The sequence below is a fragment of the Eutrigla gurnardus genome, assembly GCF_963514095.1.
Source record: "Eutrigla gurnardus genome assembly, chromosome: 24".
NCBI classification, from domain to species: domain Eukaryota; kingdom Metazoa; phylum Chordata; class Actinopteri; order Perciformes; family Triglidae; genus Eutrigla; species Eutrigla gurnardus.
In genome coordinates, this window is record NC_139935.1 from 451,965 (window position 1) to 467,845 (window position 15,881).

Genomic DNA, 15,881 nt, shown 5'->3' on the forward strand with positions numbered 1-15,881 from the left:
CACTAATTTTCAGTCCTGCTCGCATGCCGGGGATGCCAACGAGCTGCACCTTTCAGGAGGGCTCTGCTCCGCCGCATGCCCGCCACGTCTCAGATGCTCCACATAGCTCAGACAATATTACAAATGTTGTTGCCATGCATACGGAAGGCTTAACCTACAGTCATTTAGATTATTCCGTAGCCCTCGGATGTCTTCACATTTACATTTCCAGTGAACCGTGAACATAAATATAAATGTAGTCCAACATATGAGAATATAGGGATACGACTCCAGGCCTAGTGAGTGCAAGGAGGTAGTCTGTCATGCATACCACACACACACACACACACACACACACACACACACACACACACACACACACACTCTCTCCCGCCCGTTCCACAACACCCAGGTCCCAGACACATGCTCTTCTTAAAATAGACGGCCTGTAAATAAGGGCTGTGAACTCAATCAAAGGTGGCTCGTGTGCAAATTAGTCACCAGCATCGGCAGGTTCTCGGCGCGCTCCCGCTCGCCGCCGCCACCGCCGCGGCGTGCACGGTGGCAGGAAAACAGGACGTCAGAAGACTTATTGGGGGAGTGCAGATGGAGCGCTGGGCGAGCCAGAAGCATGGCATCACATGGGGACACACCTCATTGGCAGCTTGTGCAAGAATGTTCTGCGGTAGGAGCCAATCACGGGAGGAGCCAGACTTTGAGCCACCATAGTGAAGAGGTGGAGGCTTTTTTTAATGTGCTTTAGTTGAATTTATGTTTCTGAGTCATAAAAAAAAAGCTGCAATGAGCTCATAAGTCTTTGGTGAAAATGGAGAGATTTATATCCAATAGCTTTAATGTTTTAACATGAACATAAATAGCGTGTAATACGTGAAACGCCTCACACTGTATACCCAACAAGCCTGATTACAAGTCATTTTATGTGCCATGTTTTGCCAACGGAGCCCTCGCCGTCTCCCAGAATGCCCAGATGAAGTCGGTGCATGACATTTGTGGAGACGTTATACATATGAAAAGATAAGCCGGCCCACACCTCCCCTAACACGTCTCCTACCATTGACCGGTCTGCACTTGCCTTCAGCGAACAACTGCACAACAGGTGCAAATTAAAATGAAAACGGGGCTTTCAAACGTGGGAGGGGAGGCAGGGGGAGGAGGCAGGCAGGAGGAGGAGGAGGAGGAGGAGGAGGAGGGTGGGAGTGCGGTGACCTGCCTCGAATACCAATCGACGGAAGAAACAAAACCTTTTCAAGAGGTGTGATCACAAGGGTTTAGGCAAGTTCAGACTCAGTAATGCTCCTTGGAGATGACAAAAAGGCAACGGAGGCTGGAGACCCAGGAGAGGAGAGACGTTGGGGCTCCTGGGTGGTCCTCCTCGCTACAATAGATATTCTATATATATATAGAAATATAAAAAGACTTAATCTGACACATCGTTGATTGAAACAAGCTTCAACCCCACGTTTTCAAAAGGACTAAATGATGGTTTTGGTATTTGTGTGTCGTCAGAATCCAGGTTTTGAACTTTTCTCAGCCAACGTCCCATCAGCTCTGTGTGAGCGAGGGGGGGGGGGGGGGGGGCAGCCACGCGGGCTGTAGAACAAAAGGCCAAGAGGCTTGGGAAGCTATCAACCCGTCGCTGTGAACCTGATCTCTGGATGCAGATTCAATGACGGCGGAGCAGGGCCGGCTGAATGAAATTATCTAAGGCTGGACAGGTTTTAAAGGGCCCATTCTTCCCCAATAAAAGCAGCCAGGGAGCTTCTTTTTGTTTAGCAACACATCCAGCGCCGCCGCGCTCACCGGTCTGACTCCACCGCTCCCACATAGCAATGAGGCATTGTGGGCCGGCACATCAAACTTTCCAGGGCACGATTGAGAATTAAATCTTCAAAAATAAATCCTGGAGACGCAAAGTGGAGCTTTTCATTTTATTTCGGTCCCCTGCTGTTTTTCTTATCTCTGGTGACGTCTCGCTCTAAAGTTTTGGAGCAAATTTAAACACGGGGGGCGTCGAACTGTCTCTGAAAGCTACAGTCGACGCCGCCGTCAGCTGTCGCCTCCGCATTCAACGTATACCTCCGAGAAGGCGAGATGACAGTGGGGTGCTCGTCAAGTCAAACGCGTAGTATTAACATCAAGAAAGCCGCCATTGTTGAGGTGCCACGGCTGACAGGAGCCTCTCCCTCTCCAGCATGAAGCATCTATTGGTATTGTGTCACGCAACAAAGTAATTCTAACCTACTAATATTTCGCAGGCAGTTATTTCGCCCCCCGAACCTCGCTCTTAATCAGCCTTTTGTGTCGCCGGGGAGCGAGAAAGACAAAGAAAAGATAATGTTTACTTCTCAAAGCCTCTCCTTTTCTTACCTTAAGTGTCATCCTCAACAAAAGCAATTACAGCCGACGCTTTACAAACTCCTGCTACCTGTTTCACATTGCTTTCTTCTATTCTCCCCTTTTTATTTCTGCCTCTGTTAAAGGTAAATAAAAGGAGACCATTTGACTTGGGGTGCAGATAATTAAAATGACACATGTAACAGAGCAATTCTTGTTTAATATCGGGTTTTAAACTATCTAACCCTTTCACAGGCCGGCATTACTCTGTCACTCACAAATACAAGTACACAGTGCAGAGGAATATTGTATATTGATCAGGATGGCGACGAGCATCAGCAGTGACAGGCTGAGAGACTCCGAGAGCAAAGGGAGAAGGTCTGATTAAAATCTCATCATTTCTTTGAAAAAACAAACACAAAACAATGGCGAAGGCAACACTTGTCAGCGAACGAATGGAGAACAAAAAGAGCCTTTAATGTTCGCCAGTCACCATCGACCCGGAGACGACTCACTCTGTGTGCGCCCTCCGACCACATGCTGCATTCAAAGACACCCGGTGGAATAGGCCGTGTGCTTTGATGTTGACCACATGCATCTGTTTGTCTAAAACTCTCCTTTTATTCCACGCCGAGAGCAAGTAAAGAGAAGAAAATGAGCGTCTGATGAAATGTAAAGTTTCAAAGTTGGAGTCCTTCATTAAGGAGGAAATGCATCTTCCCTTCTGCAGCAGCTCAGTCCGGTGGTGCTACACCTTCACCTACACTTGGCTCTGCAGAGGAAGAGCATCTGACAACGCTAACAGGTATAATCAGGTCGATTTAAGCAGCAGAGCCCAGAGGAGGCTGCAGCCGAGGAGAGGAGAGCGCTGTGTTGGAGGTGAGCGCTGCAGGGAGAATGACTAACACCCACGTTTGTGCTCTCACGCTAACCCCGGCTGACTTTTTAGTGGAGTGTCGGGGCTTAGCTCCAGGTGACACGCTCCTACGCCGATAATGAGCCAGGACATTCTCCCTATTGGACGATAACTGCTCACGCTCGCTCCCTGTCTCATGAATGTGAGCCAAGCGGATCACCTGGATGGCTGCGAGGGAAGCAGGAGTGTGTGTGTGTGTGTGTGTGTGTGTGGGAGGGCATTAAGGTGGAAGCGAGGTCGCTGCCTCGTGGCTACGGCCGGCGGTCCAGGATTCTCACGATGACCTTTTGTCTGCCGTTGTTCCGTCTGCAACAGTTTAACAGTAAGTCTGAACACCTACAGGAAGGCATTTACATAACTCCGGTTTCTATCTTTAATTCAATGTTAAACTGATGCATGTATTTATGCTTTATTTGAAACGCTGACTGATCAACTGACCTGTTTGGTAGTTAGGTTTTTATTCTGAGAGAATATTAAATGAAGCTTTAAAAGATCTGGTGTGTCTCCAGGTGCCGGTTTCCTCCGGGTCACTGGTGCCGTCTGGGAGTGGACTCAAACCAGAGTCACACCAGACAAAGGATTCGCAGACATGTTTGGATATTTTGTGCTATCTTGTCTCGGTATAATGGTGCGATCGAGCACAAGGGGCAAATCAGGGCCAAGTCGGTGAAAGGACGGTGGCAGAGGGCAAACAAAAGCCCTGAAAAGAGACAGAGAGAGTGAGGGGTGAGGGCCAGCGAGGGAGGGGGCGGCTCGGGAGAGACGATGAATGGTGAAAACTCAGTGAAGTGTAAACGCAACCTGGGAGTGTGTGTGTGTGTGTGTGTGTGTGTGTGTGTGTGTGCTGAGAGGGGGAGGGGTGTCGCTGACAAGTGAAGTGTTTGACTGATATGAGTTGTTCTGGACAAAACTGTTTCACAATTTAACCTTTTAAATTAGGAGCAAAGCTGGAGAGTAAACTAAGCCTCATGATTCACATGGATACGTCGAGTAACTAAAACCAACACGAATGGGAACATTTTAGCACAATTAACTCATTTTACAGTAAAGTGTAAAACAGTCCTGCATTTAGATCTAAACACGGACCGGTTCTAAAATAAGAATCCTCATCCTGGATGCTCTTTAAGTCGTCTATATCATTATGTTTGATACTTTGTGGTTCTGTCCGGGAGGAAGACCCTCGCAGCAGCGCGACTCTAATTCAATTAAAGTCCCGTTTCTTTGCCGAGGAGCAACAGGCTGGGGGGGGGGGCGAGGCCTGGAAAAGGCTCCGAGGTTTGCTCAACAGCTCAGAGGTCCCACCTTTGCTGGGTCCTGCATGGACTCACCATCTGTGCCCCCTCTCCTCCCCCCCCTCCCCCAGTTCACACATGTTCCTGCCTCCAACAAATGTTCGAAGTAAACCTCCTCCCCCCTCCTCCTCCTCCTCCTCCTCGTCACACAAGCCAAAGAAGAAGAATAAAAAAGACACACAAAAGCTTCCCCTGGCTGCCCTCAGGACTCCCAGGCCAGGAGAGTGGGAGGGAGGAGGAGGAGGAGGAGGAGAACCGAGGGGGAGGAAGGGGAGGAACTGTGTGCATGTGGAGGAAGGGGTTAGAGAGTATATATTTTTTATTCCAGCTCAGGTGAGCTTCGCCTCCTGATGTTACCCTGACACACGTCAAGCTACGGGAAGAGGGGGGAAAACGGTTAAAATTAGAAAATTTAATTTATTTGATAATTTCCCAGAATAATTAGAGTTAATATGGGTTAATTAATATGCAAATCTCTCAGCAGATGTTCGGCAGCAAGGCTGCGCGGCTGAGGAAAAACAGCCCCCTTCTACTTTCTCCTGCCTGGTTTTGGCTGTCAGTTATTGGGCCGTAATTACTGTAACTAACCAAACACACACACTCTCACACAGAGGGGAAAAAAGAGACGTTTGCCGGGTGAACTGCTTCCAGTTTTAGAGTCGTCGCAGGCGAAGCGGTGCTTCTCACACACATAAGAGAGACCATCGCTAATTTCCCCTCCGCCATAAAGAGCCTTTTATGCTGCGAGCTGAATGAATGCAGCGGGACTTTAAACTATTTGAAACGTGCGGGGCTTTGTGTGCGCGCCGATGTATAAATGTAAATTGTAAAGAAGAAGCAGCGACGACTGTGACAAGAACACCTGCACGTTCATGTAAAATATAAAAACGGCTGAGAATAAATGTGTGAGTTTGTGTTTACGTGTGTGTTTGCAGCTGATGCCATAAACATGCATATATTAATATGCAGAAACACCAAATAATCACAAATAAAATAAAATGTTGAAAATCAAACACATTTTAGTTTCTGTTGTTTTATATTTTATTTTGTTCAGTTCAGTATAAATACTATGTTGTAAAATCTATCTCATAATTTAACAATTAATCTGTCAGGTAATTGACGAAATATAATTGCTAAACCATTTGATTGAGTGTTTTCCATAATTGTGAATTAAATATTTTGAATTTTAGACTATTTTTAAAGACAATTTAAAGACGGGCATTTCCCTGTATTTCCTTACATTTTACACAGTAAATAATTGATCAGTTTATGTAAAAAATAATCAGCAGATCCCTGGATAATGGAATGAATGCTGGTCCCTGAAAGAAGAATTCCTCTCCTGGTTTGTATTCTTGTGGGAGGAGGGAAGAGTTGCCTTTAATAGAAAGATTTAATTCATGAATTCTTCCCTGGGGAGGGAGACAAATATAAGAGCCTATCTCAGGGTGCTCGCCAGGGTTCTCCTGTGGTCAGCGCTCTTCAATAATAATGTCTTTCCGATAGCAGTGTGTGTGTGTGTGTGTGTGTGTGTGTGTGTGTGTGTACGCCAAAAGCAGAGACTGTTATCTAAATCGTTCCTCTTTCTCTACAGCCGAGTCTCCCTCTTTCTCTCTCCTCCTCCTCTTCCTCCTCCTGCCTGGTCTCAAAGGGACACCGTGGCTCAATGCCATGAGTCCACGCCCCGGCCTACACCCACACACACACACACACACACACACACACACACACACACACACACACACACACACACACACACACACACACACACACACACACACACACACATCTACATGTAGCAGCAACATGCATTCACTAAAATAGACGCACACACACACACACACACGACGCAGCGGCATGCGAAACAATTTTTATAAATAGGAGCACACGCTTCCACGCAACACACACACATACATATGGAGGCGCACTAACAAAGACACACACACACACACACACACTCTCAGGTGGCGGAATGTGCTGACGCGGCCTCGTATCAGGTTAGATCCTGAGGTGGAGCGAGGAGGAGGCGTCACATTGATAGTCGCAGCCTTCTGTTATCAGGTCTGACTGTAGTGTTGGAACCTGGCCCCGTGTGTGTGTGTGTGTGTGTGTGTGTGTGTGTGTGTGTGTTTGAAGGCCTCATGAGAGCCGGTGTGGCCTTGCAGTACTTTGTGCGCAGCGTCACCGCGATAACACATCTGCTTTGGGTTCATCTGTTTATGAATCACTACGCCACTCCTGTGAGTGTGTGTGTGAGTGTGTGTGTGTGAGTGTGTGTGTGTGAGTGTGTGTGTGTGTGTGTGTGTGAGTGTGTGTGTGTGTGTGTGTGTGTGAGAGTGTGTGGGCGTCTACGTCTGTGTTCCTGCGTACCTCAGTGCTTGTGAGTATTTACAAGAGAGGAAAACAGGAAGACGAAGGAGGAAAGTGACAAAGAGGAAGGTTTCACAGCGAACGAAGCCAGCGAAGGGTCAAAGTTCAAACGCAGCCACAGGTGAGCTGCTGCAGGACAGGTGGAGACGCTTCCCGTCGCAGCACAGAGGCAGAACCCAGCCATGCTTCATCCCTGACGGCCCCCACGCGCCTCCTTTTAATAAAAAAGAATCTATAAAAATAAATTACTTGCACTAAGTATATGCAAATTCAAATGTAAGCAATCATTGCAAAATTAATTTTGCCAGAACTGATTAAAAGCTTTAATAAATCTATATACAGTATTGCGCCAATCTGATATTGTAAATTTATTATGCTCCCTGTAAGATTAATTAGAAAGCTCCGGTAACATATTGCACTGCCAGGCCAGATTACTGTACTTTTTTGTTAATAACAGTTAAGCAGAACCTGAGCTGTAATTACCGGCTAACAGAAGCTTTTGATGCTGATTTCCTTCACCAGGAGCAGAGAATGAGATCCAGACGGAAAAGAAACAAATGGAGGCTTCTCCCCTCAAACGCTAGACGCATCTATTTTGGAAGAAAAGAATTAATCAGCGCTTGAAGTTCATCTTTTAATATTGCAAAAAGAAAATCAAGGGAATCCAGGCTGGAAGACTTCATTCTGGGAGCCGAGGACATGAATTAAAAAGTATCCTCATTTGGTGTGTGAGATGAGCAAGGCATCATCACTGCCAGGGTTTGGGGTTTAATTCCCTCCTGACAACCCAATTAAAAAAAATGTCCAAAAACAACACAACATCAAAGGCTGGTTGATTTTGTGTCTAAAAGTAGCTGAAATCTGCCCCCCCCCACCTTGCAGCTGCTAGCAGACTCTTTCACCTTTTCCCTCAGACACCCAAACCGTACCAGATAGCAGAGAAAACAACCGGTTTGATCTGGCCAAGGTTGTTGTGCATTCCTGTCCACAGCGACGGGGCCATGGCCACATTTATCTCAGCAAAACGGCACCTGAGAGCTCACACACACATTCTCACCGCCACCGCCGCCACGCCGGGCCGCCGCCACGCCGGGCCGCCGCCACCAAAGAGTTCTAGTTAAATGTGTTCCTCATGTTCGTGTGATAAGAAGATGACCACTTGTGTTCCTCTTTCTTTGTCTACATGAGGAGGAAGTCTCCGACCGCAACGACAACAGAAAACAGGCAGAGTGAGACCTCGCTGTCATAAAACTCTGCCAGTCACCAGCTGTTTAAAGGTCGATCAATACGTGTGTGTGTGTTCAGGAGGGGGGTCAAACAGGGACCTCAGATGGACTAAAGAGATCAGACAGATGAACTGGGGGGGGGGGGGGGGGGTCCAGGTGAGGGGCCACAGCAGGGGGAGGAGGAGGGTGAGGAGGTGGAGCCTTTTCTTCCTCTCTGGTCCGAGCCAATCTGGGGGCCCAGGGCCTCATTCACATGGTAATGAGAGTGTAAAATCACATCTGTTCCACACACACACACACACACACACACACACACACACACACACACACACACAGCAGACCTTTGTCACCTGAATAGCATCCCCACCAGGTATCAAACAAGCACCAGGAAATGGGAAGTGTGTGTGTGTGTGTGTGCCTTATCCCCAGCAGGCAACCGGCAAACTGGGCTCTCCAATCAGTAAATGATACACACACACACACACACACACACACACACACACACACACACACACACTGGAGAGGTGGCCTGGGCCCTTGCAGAGAAGGAGAGCCCTCCGGAGGAAGGCGACTCTCTGACACTGTTACCAACTTCCCAATTAGCTACGAGCCGGGGGGGGGGCTGGACACACAGGGGGCGTAGCTTATCGTCACGGCAACGACCTGAGCATCCAAAACCATGTCCTGGAAGCTCTCGTGATTTTAGGATGTAAACATTGATTAAAGCTTTTCTCAGTCGATCCCTGTTCACATCGCTGGCTTGTTGTGATCCACTGGAGTTTGTTTGTGTGTGTGTGTGTGTGTGTGTGTGTGTGTGTGTTTGCGTGTGTGTCTGTGTGTGTGAGAGACAGCGCTAGCGGCAAGGTACGCCAGGTGTAAGACAGCAGCGAGATGACACAAGTTAACCTCTCCCTGGATCTGGGTAAACGGCACAAACAGGCAGCGCTGCAGCGGAGGCCCAGAGCCCATGACTTATACATGACGTGGGTGGAGGTAAACACCACGGCTTCTGTTTCCTTTCCCTCCCGCAGCTGCTTTCTTCATGTTGTACCTGTCTTTCTTATCTCGCCGCAGGAGGGCCAAAACTACACTTTTAATTACATGGTGGGAGTTGAGGTGGAAGCAGGAGGGGGGGGGGGGGGGGGGGGGGGCTCGGGCTCTCCCACATACTGTGCTACACCTTAATAAGAAAGCTAAGACCTTAAGTGTGAGGTTCAAAACAGCGAGCGCCTCCATGTTTACAGGTGCAACCTTTCATTTAGCCATTTATTTCCACTAACAGCAGAATTACCTCCCGACTGGATATTTACCATTCCAGACACTGATGTTACTCAGTGAACAATCAGTGCAATTACAAGATAATTGGCTAAAATTCCCAAAATGACAACATATAAAAGGTAATAATAAGGGTTGGATTTACAGCAGCCGCATGACACGCGTAAAAAAACTACTCAAGTGATGATGTCTAACCGAAAGGAGCTCGGCAAAGATATTAAATCAAGGAATTAAAGAAACATCTATGATTGTTTTTACTATTTTAATTGTGTTTCAGGTATTAAACTGCACAAAATGACTACTTCACAAATATAACAGGCAAGCACAACAACGGAATAATAATAAATGCACCTTTTAACGCCTTATTAGACGTATCATATTTAATAATTTTGAAAATGAACATGATAATGACTCCATGCAGAGAAGATCCAAATAAAGGCTACCTCTATGTCTTCAGCTAACACCGTGTGTGTGTGTGTATGTATATCATGCTTTACATAATTGAGGAGCTGCATTGGCATGACGCGAACGGCTGCAACACATTCACACACTCTCTCCTCTCCATATACTGTAAGTAAAAAGGAAATTTTGATCTAAGGCTTTCCCCCACCTACCCTTGGGTTCTGCCTCCCCGTGTTTCTGTCAATCCTCTGCTTTTTTTTGATCAGTGGCTTGAAAGAGTGCAGCATGTGTGAGTGCTCAGGTACCTGGGGTATGCCGAGGTGCTAATTAGCTCGGCAGGATAATTGATGTGTAGATTACACCGTTGAACAAATGCTCTGACTTGTTTGTTCTTCGCACTTCTCAGCCTCCGTGCGAGGAGGGAAAAAAAAAAGCCTCTCCGCAGCACCTCCACCCCCCTTTTACCTCGGCCCTAATGAACAATTTACCTGCCTTGTAAAGGAGGTGGTTCAGCCTGCCAAGGCAGAGGGAAAACAAAGAGGGGGTTGCACTGGAGTTCATTTCCCACAGGTGGAACTCCTGTCTCCCGTGCTGGGAGACCTGCTCTATTCCCTGGTGTGAGCGCTGGCTGTGGAAGAAGAGCATGTGTATATACGCTTTGCCAAACCCTGAAGGAGAGGATGGCGAGCATACATAATTCCAAAAGGGAAACAATTTAAAAAATGAAAGAGCATGCCATTAAGAGCGCCGGTAGGCTTCCATTGTTCTGCCCCCCCCCCCCTCCTCCTATAATGCTATTTCCTCCATCTTTTGTCTTTGGGACGCTATTATTAGCCGAGTACGCACGCGAATAACCTCCCCCTCCCCAACGCGTCCGTTCAATAGGGTTTGAATTTGCTCATTAACGGCTAAGAATCCGCAAACACATTCGCCGGAGCTTTTGCTACTGCTAATAAACTAATCATGCCCTCTCGTCTAATTGGGAAATAGAATGAGGGGAGGAATGAGAGCTTCGCCTGAGGATTTTGGGAGCTGGGTTTCTATCGCGCTGGCAGAGGAGTGGAAGTGGAGCCCATTAGCAGGACAGATGTAGAGGCAAAAGGTGAACGGCTGAGACGCCGGCTCCTCGCCACGCTGCTGGACCGCCCATAATCTGTCACCCACACTAGTTTACAAGTTAAACACATTATTGTGCTTATTGAGGCTCATTTGGAGGATGCATGGCGCTGCCTGCTTTTTTTCCCTCCCTGGTGGAGTGCTTACAAACCTGCCAGGGCACTGTCATTGCATGCATGCTATTACCATTTCTCTTAGCTGTCCTGATTAGTCAGGCAGGCAGGGCAGAGCGAGAGCAGGAAGAGAGAGAGATAGGGGAGCTTAGCCAAGACATAAAGTCTCACACTCATTGTTTCTTGATACTTCCTTCACATCCCTTAGAAACCTCGTCTCAGCGGCTCAACAAGCCCCCAAATGGCTTTACAGGTCTCCGATTTTCACAGTTCCCAGAAGTCATATCATTGCTATTTCCCCGTGTGAGGGGCAAACGATTTGCACAGTGCAGACGGAAAAAGAAAACATGTTCTGCAAGATGTCCAACGGTGCCGTTAACTCTGTGTTCACCGGCGAATTAAAGCCCACCAGGACATAGTTCAGCCATGACAAATGCACTCAATACACCTCCCTCAAGAAGATCATTTTATTCTCTTGTTATTGTGTTAGTGGCCTCAGGCACCTCCAGCTTGCTATGTCGGGGTGATAAGGGAGGAAAAAGATGAGTTCTCTTTTAGATCAACCCTGACCTCCCTGGGACAGATTACCGTGTCATCCAAAACCCGGGGCGGCATGTTTGGACTACACCAGATTGGGAGTCTTGCTGACTAACTGGCAGTTTCCGTCGCCAACCTGATAACTCTCCTCCAACATCCCTCACCCGGCCCAGCCAGCACGCCGGCTAAGCAGGCAGCCACTGTTTTTTCTGTTTTTCCTCCCTGCCTTTTTCCTGTCGCCATCTCGGTATTTAATCTAACACCGGCAGGCGGCAAGAAGGGTTTACTTTTCCCCCTCAAAGACAGCAATGCGAGGCGGAGAAGGCAAAAGTGGGAGGAAGAGAGCCGAGCACTCAGGCGGGGAGGGACAGGGGAGTCTAGGCAAGGAACAGGAAACCTGGGCCAAGCGTCACTTTAACAAAGCCTTTCATCTTTCTCTCCCTTTCCCCCCAAGACAGTGTGCTTCCAGCAGTGGGATCCTTTTAAGTACATACCTGATAAGGAAACTTTTTTTCTTCCCTTTCGAGAGCGCATAAAGGAAAGTATCCCTCCCACACACACACACACACACACACACACACACACACACATCCCAGTGCATTTAAAACCCTCTCATCGCTTTGAACGCCAGATACTGTCCCTTTTATCCCCGGCAAGCAGGTTTCCTATGGCTATTAACTCATTCAAAACAGGTAATTACGGCGGGCAAACAGAGACGCCACGGATCAGAGCGAGCCGCTCAGGCCCCACTCCACCTTTGCAATCAAACCGCCGACGTCTAAGCCGGCGAGTTAGCGGGCCAGAGGTAGTGGAGGATCCATTTGCGGATAACTGCACCTAATCCATTTTAGTCAGGAGTTGCTGTGGCAGGGCTGCGTCTGCACCGGGGGAGGACCCATGGGATGTGTGTGATGGAGGGGTCATAAATCACAGGGAAGGAGTTGAAAAAGTTGAGCTCCCACGGAGGGAGCGGGGGGGTTGAGCCGAGGCTATCATCACCTTAGTTAAAATATCAGCAGCCTCAGCCCGGCGAGGGCGGGCCCGCCAAACAATGCCCTCTTCCCCGTCGGAGAGGAGTGGGACTCAAGCTCAACCTCCAGTGGGTGTTATTGTGGGACAATTCCCTCAAGTGTAGTTAACATAGCGCGGGCCAGACCCCCGTCTGGGAGTCGGCTGCTAGCCTGGCTCGCTCATGGGAGAAAGGGACCTTTAACCCCGGCAGAGAAGGCGGGACATGGAGCCTCGCTGCGTCCGACGTGACCATTAACATTCTTAAACATAAACGCCAACGTCAGAGAACACTAAAGGACCCCAGAGAACATCTTAACCCAATCTCAGGAGCCAAGTCGGCCACCTATCTTCTCATCTGCACAGGAAGTTAATGGCGCCCCAGGGGAGCACTCGCTCTTTCCTTCCTCGTCTCCTTTTTTTCTCCTCCGCTGTTTGTTGTTTCAGGTAATGAAAACAGAGCGGCTGACAGAGACGTTTTCATGTTGTTTTCGTGACCTGGACGACATGCCAGAGCCTCCCGCAACGCTTGTTCCAGCCAGAGGTGAAGTTTGACAAGATCCGTGAACACCCCCATCTCTCCTCTCCCTCCCTCCACATTTCGAAGCAAGCTGTTGCGTAAGAAACTCTGTATCTATGGTAATGGCAGCTAATTGATCCCACGGGGTTTGGCTGGCATGGGGAGAACTTATTTACTCTTGTGACAGAGGGATATTTCAGCTCAGACATGTTCCTCCCTCCCCTCCAGCCTTCCTTTAATGTGACCATAACTCTGATGCTCTTATCTGGACACGTGAAGGTGCAAAGGGGGCCGGTGTCTACACATTTCACCGTTTGAGAGGTATGTGTTCGCCGGGTGACAACCAGCCGCCCGTTGCACCGCAGAGTGGAACCAATCAGGCTTTAACACCTTGACTTTTCTCTCCAAATGTGGCCGCCGCCGCCGCCGCCGCCGCTGAGCTGCTTCACCCGCCTCGGTGTCAGCGCTACAAATTGGCTTCCAACAGGAATCCAAGGTGCCAAAGAGCCATTAGACGGACAAAGGCTTCAAGTCTGCCCAGGGATTAATGTGTCAAAATCCGTGTGTGATACACAGGAATCAGCCCTCTTCATTAGGAGACAGATTCCTCTCTGCTAACATCAGGTCATCTCAGCGTGCTCGCTTCCTCCTCCTCCTCACTGCTGCTTCTACAGGGAATTTAACTGCTTTCTTCAAATGGCCATTAGAACGGATGGTTTAGGGCATTTCACCTGAGCCTTTTATGAAGTGTGAGGTGCAACAGTAGGCTGCCCATAAACATGGGGATCATTCACATTTCTACAGCCGTTTATGGTCACTTGTAGTTTCATAGACAGCATCATCTCCCAGGCTGCAAACACCAACAACACACCTGCACACTGATCGTCAGCAGAGCCCATCTCCAATTAAACAAAGAGCTAATCTGGCCTGGCAGAGCGGATTAGGCTTTTGTCCTGGTGGGGGCTTCACAGGGGGACGACGGAGGAGGAGGAGGAGGGAGGAAGGAGACGCCCTGGTCTCCTCCCGTGGAGTTACCTGAGTCAGCGCAGTCACACGGCCGGGTGGCTGACTGCCGGCCGCCTCGCTGTCTCAAATCCTGTCTGAGATAACGGCTAATCATTTGTCACCCCGAGAAGCAATTCCCTCCAATCACCCGGGAAGAGAGCGCCACTTTATTCCGCCGCGCTGTCAGGATGGCAAGAAATTACATTGGGCCCTGCTCCCCCTCCCTCCCTCCCTCCCTCCCTCCCTCCCGACTCCCCGCCCCCAAATCTCCCCTGAGCCCCGTTTGGAACGACACAACAACAGCTGACAAGATTGGAAACGACTTCTCCCCGACGCCAAACCCCGACATACACATGTCTGTGTTACTGTTACACCTGTGAGGATGTTCCTGTGAAACCACTCGTCTGCTCCGAACCGACCCCGAACCTGGAAACACGCAGGAATCTGTGTTTGGGAGAACATGTGGCCCCCAAATACCAGAATTCATGAGCACAAGGAGCTGTGGGAAAACACACACACACACACACACACACGGCCATGCAGCTGTTTCCTTTTGGGATTCCTTGAGTTGTTACACTGTGACACTCTGTTTTCTCAGTTAGACGATCATTTATAAGGAACAGCGTCCAACAGCCGGACCCCAAAGCCGGAAAGTTACCAAACTAAGAGTTCAGCGATGAGGGGGATCATTGGGGGGGATCATTTACTGAACTCTAAAAACTCAAATAAGAGCTCACAGATCTACACCTCTCCCTGCACGTCGCTGCACATTTCCCAACCTCCGGTTACCCTGGACACACATAAACACTCTTACAGTTGGTCAACTTTAGCTTTGTTTTGACATCCTGACTCATTCCCTTGTTCTTGAGCAAGACGTTTCACCAGAACAGAAGTGTTGCTGTCTGGACTCTCCGTCAGCACACTCATGCCAGTTTCTAGTGACCCTTGTGTTGGCTTTCCACACAGATATGGAAACCCCCTTCCGTGCAACATCGCGTCATGAATGTGCACAAAATCAGCCATTACGTTCCAATCACGAGGTAGATGCTGAAAATGAATATACGACTAATTAGATTCCTATGGAATGTCTTTTTAAAGCAAACGATGGGACACGAGCGAGCCGCGGCGGTGGGAACGGCGAGCCGCGGCGGTTCATAAGGTTTCATATTGTGAGTCAGTGAAGTGACTGGCTCTGGGACGGCTGCCCACACTGCATTGGCCATACTTAATTACATTATGCACGCCGTGAGGATATTCATAGCATACATGAACAGTGAATTAAAAAGAAGAAAAAAAGAGAGACAATATTGCCAGTGTGGAAAAGGACCTCTGACACGAATTTGGTGATGCTTTTTAAAAAGAAGGCCCCGTCCTATTAGATTAGCGATGCTAAATTAATGACGATTTAAGAGGTAGAAGTGGTCCAACCTGCGAGGAGATCAGTGCCACCGTGGCGTCTGGGAGACACTGGCTTGTTGACGGCATAATGCTAAGTCTGTGTGTTGAAGATAAGGCTGCCATACAGTAGGCCTTAGGCCCAGTGCTGTTTGTGTGTGTCAGAGGGTGGGGGGAGGACGTGTGTTCCTACACATATATAAATATATATATACAGTAGATGAGTGTATGTGTGTTAGCCTGCAAGACACATGAGAAAGGTGCTTGACGCTGTGAAGCGACTTATCTCTCATTATGGGGAACAGTGGCTGAATGAGGCGGTCGATAGCAGAGAAACAATTAGAGGGAGAGCACCAGGGCTGCAGAGGTTCGGGG

General features: G+C 48.6%; 1 protein-coding gene across 3 annotated transcripts in view; it reads right to left on the bottom strand.

Moving 5' to 3' along the window:
* The window catches only part of zeb2b (zinc finger E-box binding homeobox 2b), a 72,633-nt gene that overhangs the window by 19,237 nt on the left and 37,515 nt on the right, over positions 1–15,881 (bottom strand). The gene's annotated exons all lie outside the window — the stretch shown is intronic.